General features: G+C 37.0%; 1 pseudogene; it reads right to left on the bottom strand.

Moving 5' to 3' along the window:
• Positions 1-4,426: 4,426 nt before the first annotated feature.
• Positions 4,427-5,639, bottom strand: LOC113079533 (osteomodulin-like; annotated as a pseudogene).
• Positions 5,640-8,958: the final 3,319 nt, after the last annotated feature.

Here is an 8,958-nt window from a genome sequence, read left to right on the forward strand (position 1 = left end):
TAGCTCAGTTTGCTGATCTCTTGGAATATTGAGGCATGTTTGGCTCTTCTTTCATTCTCTGCTTTTCTAATAAATCTTTAGGCTTCTCAGAGAAGCTTAGAGACAGTGGGAGGACAATGGTAACACAGAAATTTGACAGGACATCAGGATAGATCGGATCGTGATTCTTTGATTATAGTTGTCCATCTTTCAATAGCCTTGCTGTATTGTTAATTTTAATTTTGGCTTCGTGTTGGATCCAGCTTTGTCAGCATTTTACAGTGCATTCACTAGAAAAAAAGAGTAGCTGGATTAGTTTTGCAGGAATCTGCAGCAAGATAATGGGTGGACAGTGGTAATTGAGATAGATTGTGGGACATTAGGATCCGAATTTAACAAATTCTTTAATTAGAGTTCTCCATCTCTACATATCCCAACTGTGATTTAAAGTGATTTATTTACAGTTTGTTTGTGTCATTTACAAGTTTGCCTAGATACATTTCATTAAAACCAAATACAATGCATTACAAAAGTACAACAAAGCCCCTCTATAAAACAGACACTTAAAGATTAAAGTGAAGAAAAACATGTTTAATAGGAAACATGTGAGTGATTTAGTCTCCTTTTTGCACCTCAAGACAAGACGAAAGGCACCTTGGCCCCTCTCGAAATAAACTTGTAAGAGATGGAAATAGAGTATGAATAACATTACAGGTGTGTTAACAATTATGCCAACCTGTAAAAAGTTACTGTACTAGGAAAGGGGCCAGATATTGCTACGGCCAGATGTTTTTAAACTGCTGGTCCTCTGTGGTTAATTTTACTGTCAAGGTGGTTTCTTCACCACATGACTTGATTTGGAGGATTACAAAAATGTAAACATAAGCCCTGTACACTAAAAAAAAAAAATATATTTTCATAACTAATTAGTTTAACCACTAGTTCATCATAGAAGTCTGAATAATTAGTAGAGATCAACCAAACTAAGCAATAATTTATTTATTACCAAATAAAATACCTCGTGTTGTTCTAAACCAGTAAGACCTTCATTCATCTTCAGAAGATATTTTTGATGAAATCCGAGAGCTTTCTGACCCTCCATAGACAGCAATGCAACTGACACATTCAAGGCCCAGAAAGGTGGACATCGTTTAAAAAAATCCTTGTGACATCAGTGGTTCAACTGTTATGTTATGAAGGTACGAGAATACTCTCTGTGCACGATGAAAACAAAAATAATGACTTCATTCAACCATTGATGGGCTTTCATGTCAGAATCCGACGTGTGATCATAACAATACCACAATGCATCTGGGTTCTTTGTCAGACTTGCAGCGGAGCATGACATGGAACAGAAGAAATAGTTAAAAAAGTGTTTTTTTTTTTTCTTTGCACACAAAAAGTATTCTTGTAGCTTCATAAAATTAAGGTTGAACAATTGATGTCAAATGGTTAATTTTAACGAAGTCCTTACTACCTTTCTGGGTCTTGAATGAGGTAGTTGTGTCACTGTCTATGCGGGGTCAGAAAGCTCTCGGATTTCATCAAAAATATCTTAATTTGTGTTCCAAAAATTAACAAAGGATTTACACCATGTTCTAAACACACATGCCGAAACGCGATAATAGATATCTTTTTCACGTTAATCACAGTTTTTGTCCTAACCAGCCACGACGACGACACCAAAAATGTATATTTTAGAAATGGTTTATATTTCTGCAATGTCATGGTTGGAGCAACAACAAACAAACTAGGTATTGATTATATTCTTTATTCAGTGTTAAAAGTGTCTAATGTGAGTTTGAAAATAATCATCACATTTATTGTCATAATAAAAGTCACAACATAGTTTACCTCAGATCTTGAAAACAAATTCAAGCAAACATGTACGTTAAAACTGCGAACTCAAAGCGAATCCACAACCTTAATCCAAAACAAAGATGGTATCAGTCAGTATGTGCATTTAATGATGTTAAAAGGTTTAATATTTATGAAATGGGATATAAATAAACATATCCATTTTGTTACCATCTTCCAGAAAGTGCCCTCCCACACATGCTTTTATTGGCTCTGATGTCTGATAGATTATGTTGCATCGCATTGTCATATGATGTCTGGTGTGGACTGCCAAAATTGTATGTCACTGGAATCTTGTCGCATCGTGTGTAGTTAAGACTCAGAGAAACAGGTTTGGAACAATGTGATGGTGAATGACAGAATTGTAACTTTTTAGTGAACTATCCCTTTAAATCTACTAATAAATGCCACCATTTGGGCGAGTTTTTCAATTATAGTGCTCAAGGTCTTTAACAGGATGTTTATTTCATTCAATTAAAACTCATTGCTATATTTTTTCTTTTTCTTTTTTCTCTATGTCGGATCCTTATACTTTTCCAGCTTCAGTAGAATTTTACAGTAATTTCACCATAAAAAAAGAGTAGCTTTGTTGTCATTTGCTGGAATTCACATGCATTGCAATGCAGTGAATTTGTGTAGATAAATGCTTCATATTGTATTTATGGAGAGAAAAGTGACACTTGTGCAAAACAAAGCAATCTTTAAATCAGAACTTTCCATACATAGCAATTCAGTTTTGCCCAGATTTTCTGCTGAGAGAAATGCATAATCATACAAGCAGAAAATCAAATAGAAAGTTCAAGCAGCAATCAACGGAATGTTTACTAATACAGCCTTGTTCAAAATAATAGCAGTACAATGTGACTAACCAGAATAATCAAGGTTTTTAGTATATTTTTTATTGCTACGTGGCAAACAAGTTACCAGTAGGTTCAGTAGATTGTCAGAAAACAAACAAGACCCAGCATTCATGATATGCACGCTCTTAAGGCTGTGCAATTGGGCAATTAGTTGAATTAGTTGAAAGGGGTGTGTTCAAAAAAAAAGCAGTGTGGCATTCAATCACTGAGGTCATCAATTTTGTGAAGAAACGGGTGTGAATCAGGTGGCCCCTATTTAAGGATGAAGCCAACACTTGTTGAACATGCATTTGAAAGCTGAGGAAAATGGGTCGTTCAAGACATTGTTCAGAAGAACAGCGTACTTTGATTAAAAAGTTGATTAGAGAGGGGAAAACCTATAAAGAGGTGCAAAAAATGATAGGCTGTTCAGCTAAAATGATCTCCAATGCCTTAAAATGGAGAGCAAAACCAGAGAGACGTGGAAGAAAACGGATAACAACCATCAAAATGGATAGAAGAATAACCAGAATGGCAAAGGCTCAGCCAATGATCACCTCCAGGATGATCAAAGACAGTCTGGAGTTACCTGTAAGTACTGTGACAGTTAGAAGACGTCTGTGTGAAGCTAATCTATTTTCAAGAATCCCCCGCAAAGTCCCTCTGTTAAAAAAAGGCATGTGCAGAAGAGGTTACAATTTGCCAAAGAACACATCAACTGGCCTAAAGAGAAATGGAGGAACATTTTGTGGACTGATGAGAGTAAAATTGTTCTTTTTGGGTCCAAGGGCCACAGGCAGTTTGTGAGACGACCCCCAAACTCTGAATTCAAGCCACAGTACACAGTGAAGACAGTGAAGCATGGAGGTGCAAGCATCATGATATGGGCATGTTTCTCCTACTATGGTGTTGGGCCTATTTATCGCATACCAGGGATCATGGATCAGTTTGCATATGTTAAAATACTTGAAGAGGTCATGTTGCCCTATGCTGAAGAGGACATGCCCTTGAAATGGTTGTTTCAACAAGACAATGACCCAAAACACACTAGTAAACGGGCAAAGTCTTGGTTCCAAACCAACAAAATTAATGTTATGGAGTGGCCAGCCCAATCTCCAGACCTTAATCCAATTGAGAACTTGTGGGGTGATATCAAAAATGCTGTTTCTGAAGCAAAACCAAGAAATGTGAATGAATTGTGGAATGTTGTTAAAGAATCATGGAGTGGAATAACAGCTGAGAGGTGCCACAAGTTGGTTGACTCCATGCTACACAGATGTCAAGCAGTTTTAAAAAACTGTGGTCATACAACTAAATATTAGTTTAGTGATTCACAGGATTGCTAAATCCCAGAAAAAAAAAATGTTTGTACAAAATAGTTTTGAGTTTGTACAGTCAAAGGTAGACACTGCTATTTTTTTGAACACACCCCTTTCAACTAATTGCCCAATTGCACAGCCTTAAGAGCGTGCATATCATGAATGCTGGGTCTTGTTTGTTTTCTGACAATCTACTGAACCTACTGGTAACTTGTTTGCCACGTAGCAATAAAAAATATACTAAAAACGTTGATTATTCTGGTTAGTCACATTGTACTGCTATTATTTTGAACAAGACTGTACATGTATTTTCAATAATTTCAATATTATAAATCCTCTTTTATTCTTTGAATGAGTAGTTTGGTGTGTTGAACTAGGACGCATCTCAAAAGTCAATCTAATCTATCAAGTCGATGGCCTTGTTGCATTTGGTCATTCGGGTTTTATATTTTTTTTAGTTTCTGAGTCCTCTTCATCGTCCTTTCTTTGGTTTCCATAAAATAGCATTATCAGCCTTGGGAAACATCTGTAAGCACTGTAGTCTACTTGTCCTCTCAGCTTATTGTTGTCGAGACGTATATAGGGTCAGCATCGTAGGGTTCCCAAGATCCAGTGATGGACACATCAGAGAGATATTCAGATCTGCAAAGAGACATCTCGTTATTTGAGTGATTTAAGGATGTGGTGGTTAACATTTCTTGAAGAGAACTTTTGTTTTATTCTACAGAATTTGTGCCTTTAAGTTTAATCCTACCTTTAAAGTCATTGTGGTTTAGATAAAGATGTTCCAAGGTCCTGGGAACAAAAAACGGGTTGGAGAGCTGGTTATGGCCCAATTTGGAGCTCCATCAGTTTGGACAGGTTAAAGGCACTGTATGCAATGGATTTGAGTTTATTGTGCGACATGCGAAGAGATAAAAGATTAGGAGTCTTCTTAGAGTAGCCCTCCGGTATGGAGGCGATTGAGTTGTTTTCCAGCTATATCTGTTGGATCGATTCTGGAAGGTCTGCTGGCATAGACTTGAGCTTATTGTTGCACATGTTGATTTGCATGAGGCTCTTCATGCCAGATAGGATCTTTCATTTAATACTTGCATCTGTTAGTCTGTTGCTGCACAAATCCAGCACTGTAAATTTCATAAGCTTGCGTGTGGCGTCAGCTGGTATCTTTGAAATGTTATTAAAGCCCAGATGAAGCCTCTTAAGAGTTTTTGGCAGAGGAGTAGGAATGTCTTCCAGATTATTATGCTCAAGGTGTAACTGAAGGAGTACACTAAAGACATCTTTATCCACCTTAGATGATTGGATCTTGTTGTAGTTGAGGTTGATTTCCCTCAGGGACGTGGCATTGATGAAAGGCTTTGAAGTTATCACTTCTATGTCATTATGCTGGATGTACAAGTGGCGGATGTGTCTAGGGATGTTGGGAATCAATCGCCTTGGGGTTTTGGTTGCAATACATGGCAATAGGATAGGCAGAAACACTCGCTAAAGCACAGAAAGGTGTTAAAATACAGAAAGTTGAGGAACTTCAGGTGAAGAGCCATCTGTGATCAAAAAGACAACTTCAAAGTCTTGAGAAAGTACCAGAAACTCCAGAAAGCAAAAGCAGAGATGGTATTGTCAAGATGTGTGATGGTTTCATGGTTTAGTTGGTTTTTCCCTTTAACCTGTTTAGGACAGACACAAAATTTATTGTATATTGAAAATTAGAACACGGTTATTAGGAATGCTAATGTTAAACTTTGTTAACATTGATAACATTGATTTAACAGTCTTAACTAGTGGTCGAACGATATATATCGCTGAGACCGATATATCGGCTGATATTTGACATTTTTTTAAATATCGGCATTGGCGATAAGCTTTTCTGCTCTATGTGTTCGAGCTGGACTTTTATTTTGACGGCGCTGAGAGCGGCAGCGTCTGAGTGCACACAGTGCATACACTGTTTCTCTTGTTCGTCGTTTTTAACAGTTCTGTTTAATGCGGATAGAAGTCTGTCTAATGATCAGATAAACAAAGGAATTAATGTATACAGAAAGTAGTATAACAATTTATTTGATATTAGGCCTATTAGTAATAGAAAGGCAAACATTTGCATACTTTCTCGTTTGCCGTCAGCATTAAGTAAATTGCATTTATATAGTTTAAACAAATCTTTGAATGACTAATGAACATTTAGCTTCACAAACCTTGTAAACTCCAGCTGTGAAATCTTCTTAAGTTTGCATTTTTTATCCAGCATGATCGCAAGTTCTCTGTGTGACGTTCAGTCCGTGTGAATTGAATACTTTAAATTTGTGATTTCAAATTATGCTGCACTTTATGCATTCGCCCACTGTCATATTTAGGTCATTTTCACTGTGTGCTGTATGTAAAATGAGTGTTACCCTGGCTTTATTTGAAAAATACTTCCTATGCACAAAAACTTCCCAGAATACTGAGTGCCCTTTTTTTTGTATTATAATTTTATTAAATATTATTATTTGTGAAAAATACTTTCATCTAAAGTATGTTCTTTTACACATCTAATTTTTAATCCATTGTAAAATGATTTCAAATTTCTTAAATATTAATAATAATTATAGAAAAAATTATATCGGCTCTCCCCCCCCCCCCCCCCCCCCCTGCTTCGGCATCGGCTGTCAAGAAACACATATCGGTTGACCACTAGTCTTAAATGACTGAAATAATCAATATAATAGTAATATCTTCAATATTATATTACACTACTCTTTAATGTGGACTGGGTTTCACCAAAAAACTGAAATAGAAATGTGAATAGAAAGCGATTGCAGCTGAAATAATCCAAAATGAGATTTCAAGACTCACGTTTTGCTCTGCTTAAGCGGTTTGGTGCTCAACTAAAACAAACTAAACTAAAACACCTCTGATTGCGCATACTTTGGGAAATATGACATTTTTCTGTAAATGTTGATATTTGTTTAGCGTTGTAATGTTCTGGGGATTCAATTATCTCAGCAGGGGTTTTACCGTAGGTGAAACCTCACTGGTTGACTAAGCTAGTATTAATAGATATTTATGTTTTTTTTCCTTCTAAACAAAAACAACCATTTTGGAGAGGCAGACACACCCTTGCAATATGAAAGAACTCTGTCTTCTTGTTAATGTGTAATATTCTCCTACACTTTCAGTTTGGTCATAGTTATAATATGAGCTGGCAAAGCAGCTAGAAAAGTGATCCAGAAAATACAGCGGGTTAAAAATTATTTTTAAATCTAATTTAAATTCTGTAACTGCTCAGTATGACATAGTTTCTCTCTGTAGCCATTTCCTTGTCTTCTGCAGAACTTGATTGCTGTGCTGGGCTACGATTTTAACATTTCTCCATTAAAAATGTGAAGTTCGTTTTCATTAAGCAATCAAAGTAATCCCTTTCATAGTTGAAAACGACATCTGGAGGAGTGTTTCGATTTTAATTGGCCTTTTGAATGTGATAAAAAAAATTTTTTTACATTAATTGAATTTAGAATATAGGTTGCTTAAAATTAAGAGAAATATGAATATATCTATTTATATTTATGCTTAAAAGCAGTTCGTTTTGCAGACAATGAATTTGAATGATATAAAATCGGTCTTAAAGTAGTCCCCTTATTTCAGTGTCAGTGTACGATCTTTAAAATCGTGATGTCATACCTGTGGGGTCTTTTCTCTCAGTGGGAGGCCGAGCACCCAAGGTGAAACCCAGCAGCAGAGGAACCCTTCGACTTGAACTCATTTTCTCCTGGGGACGAGCGTGAACGATTACTCTGTGGGTTTCCCCCCGCAGCAGCATCGGGCGTTTGGGGAGGAGATCGAGATCTTCCTCTTTTACCGTGGAAATGATTCTGGAAGCGTTTGGTTGCATGTGTTCGGTGGCCTCAGTAAAGCCTCGTGGTCTCATCTGATTCTTCTTTTTCCCCCTTTTGTTGCGTTGAAGTGAATTTAAAGTTTCCAGACATTGTTCAGGAAGGAATGGCCTAGCATCCAGTCCATTGGACAGTGAAAACTGAACCCCGCAAAATTAAGGCCAGACTCACTATTGCAGCTGATGTTAAAGTGTTACATTTACTCTCTCTGTCTCTGTATAATAAATATTATAGAATATACTGTATGTATATAGTAAATGAAAAACCAGAACTAGCTAGTATTCCTCAAAAATGATTTATTAAGTGAGAAGGAAGACGACAGTCGGCAAAACTGGCCTGAAAGGCATTGGCGATAATTAAGTGGGTTCAATTTAATTGGTTTAGACATTTCTAGCTCGCTTTATGGAGGCCTTCTGCAACATGACTACTTTTTCCAGTCCTTGTACTGTATCGGAGTTAAACCACAGACGGTCTCTCAGGACCCGTCTACAGAGTGGCGTTTTTTGGTTTTTCAGAGTTGGCTAGACAGACCCCTCAGCACTCATTCTGTCAGCTGGAAGATTTGTTTTCGCTGCTGCCCACATGGCAGACGCTGAGAAGTCTCTGCAGCATGAACGCTGCTGCGGGTTGACACACATAAAAAAAGAACCATCAGGATTGCGATCCCAAGAGGTTATTTTGGGCGTTTTTTTGTGAGGAAGGGGCTCAAAACTGAGTGAAATAAAAGCTTTATTGTGTTGGAAAGCCATATTTTTCCCAGTCTTTGATAAACTTCAGCCTGGCTTATTGGTTGTAAATATGTGGCTTTAAAAGAGCTTGGGAAAGATGAGGATTGCGTCCAATCTACACAAGCATGGACACATGCATTGCATTTTAATTGTCACACTTGTGCTTTCTTGACTAGGAATTGCAAATATACGTTTGCAATCACATTTGAGTTTTTACTGCAGTGCTTCAATGCCTGTAAATCTTAATGATGGGTGTTCGGAAATTCGATAGTTGATTCTAATTAGTTGTATTTAAAGTTAACTTATACAGTTGAAGCATTGAAGAAAGAGACTTTAGGGTGCTTTCACACTAGCACTTTTGGTG

The sequence above is a fragment of the Carassius auratus genome, unplaced genomic scaffold (assembly GCF_003368295.1).
Source record: "Carassius auratus strain Wakin unplaced genomic scaffold, ASM336829v1 scaf_tig00028492, whole genome shotgun sequence".
Classification (NCBI taxonomy): Eukaryota; Metazoa; Chordata; class Actinopteri; order Cypriniformes; family Cyprinidae; genus Carassius; species Carassius auratus.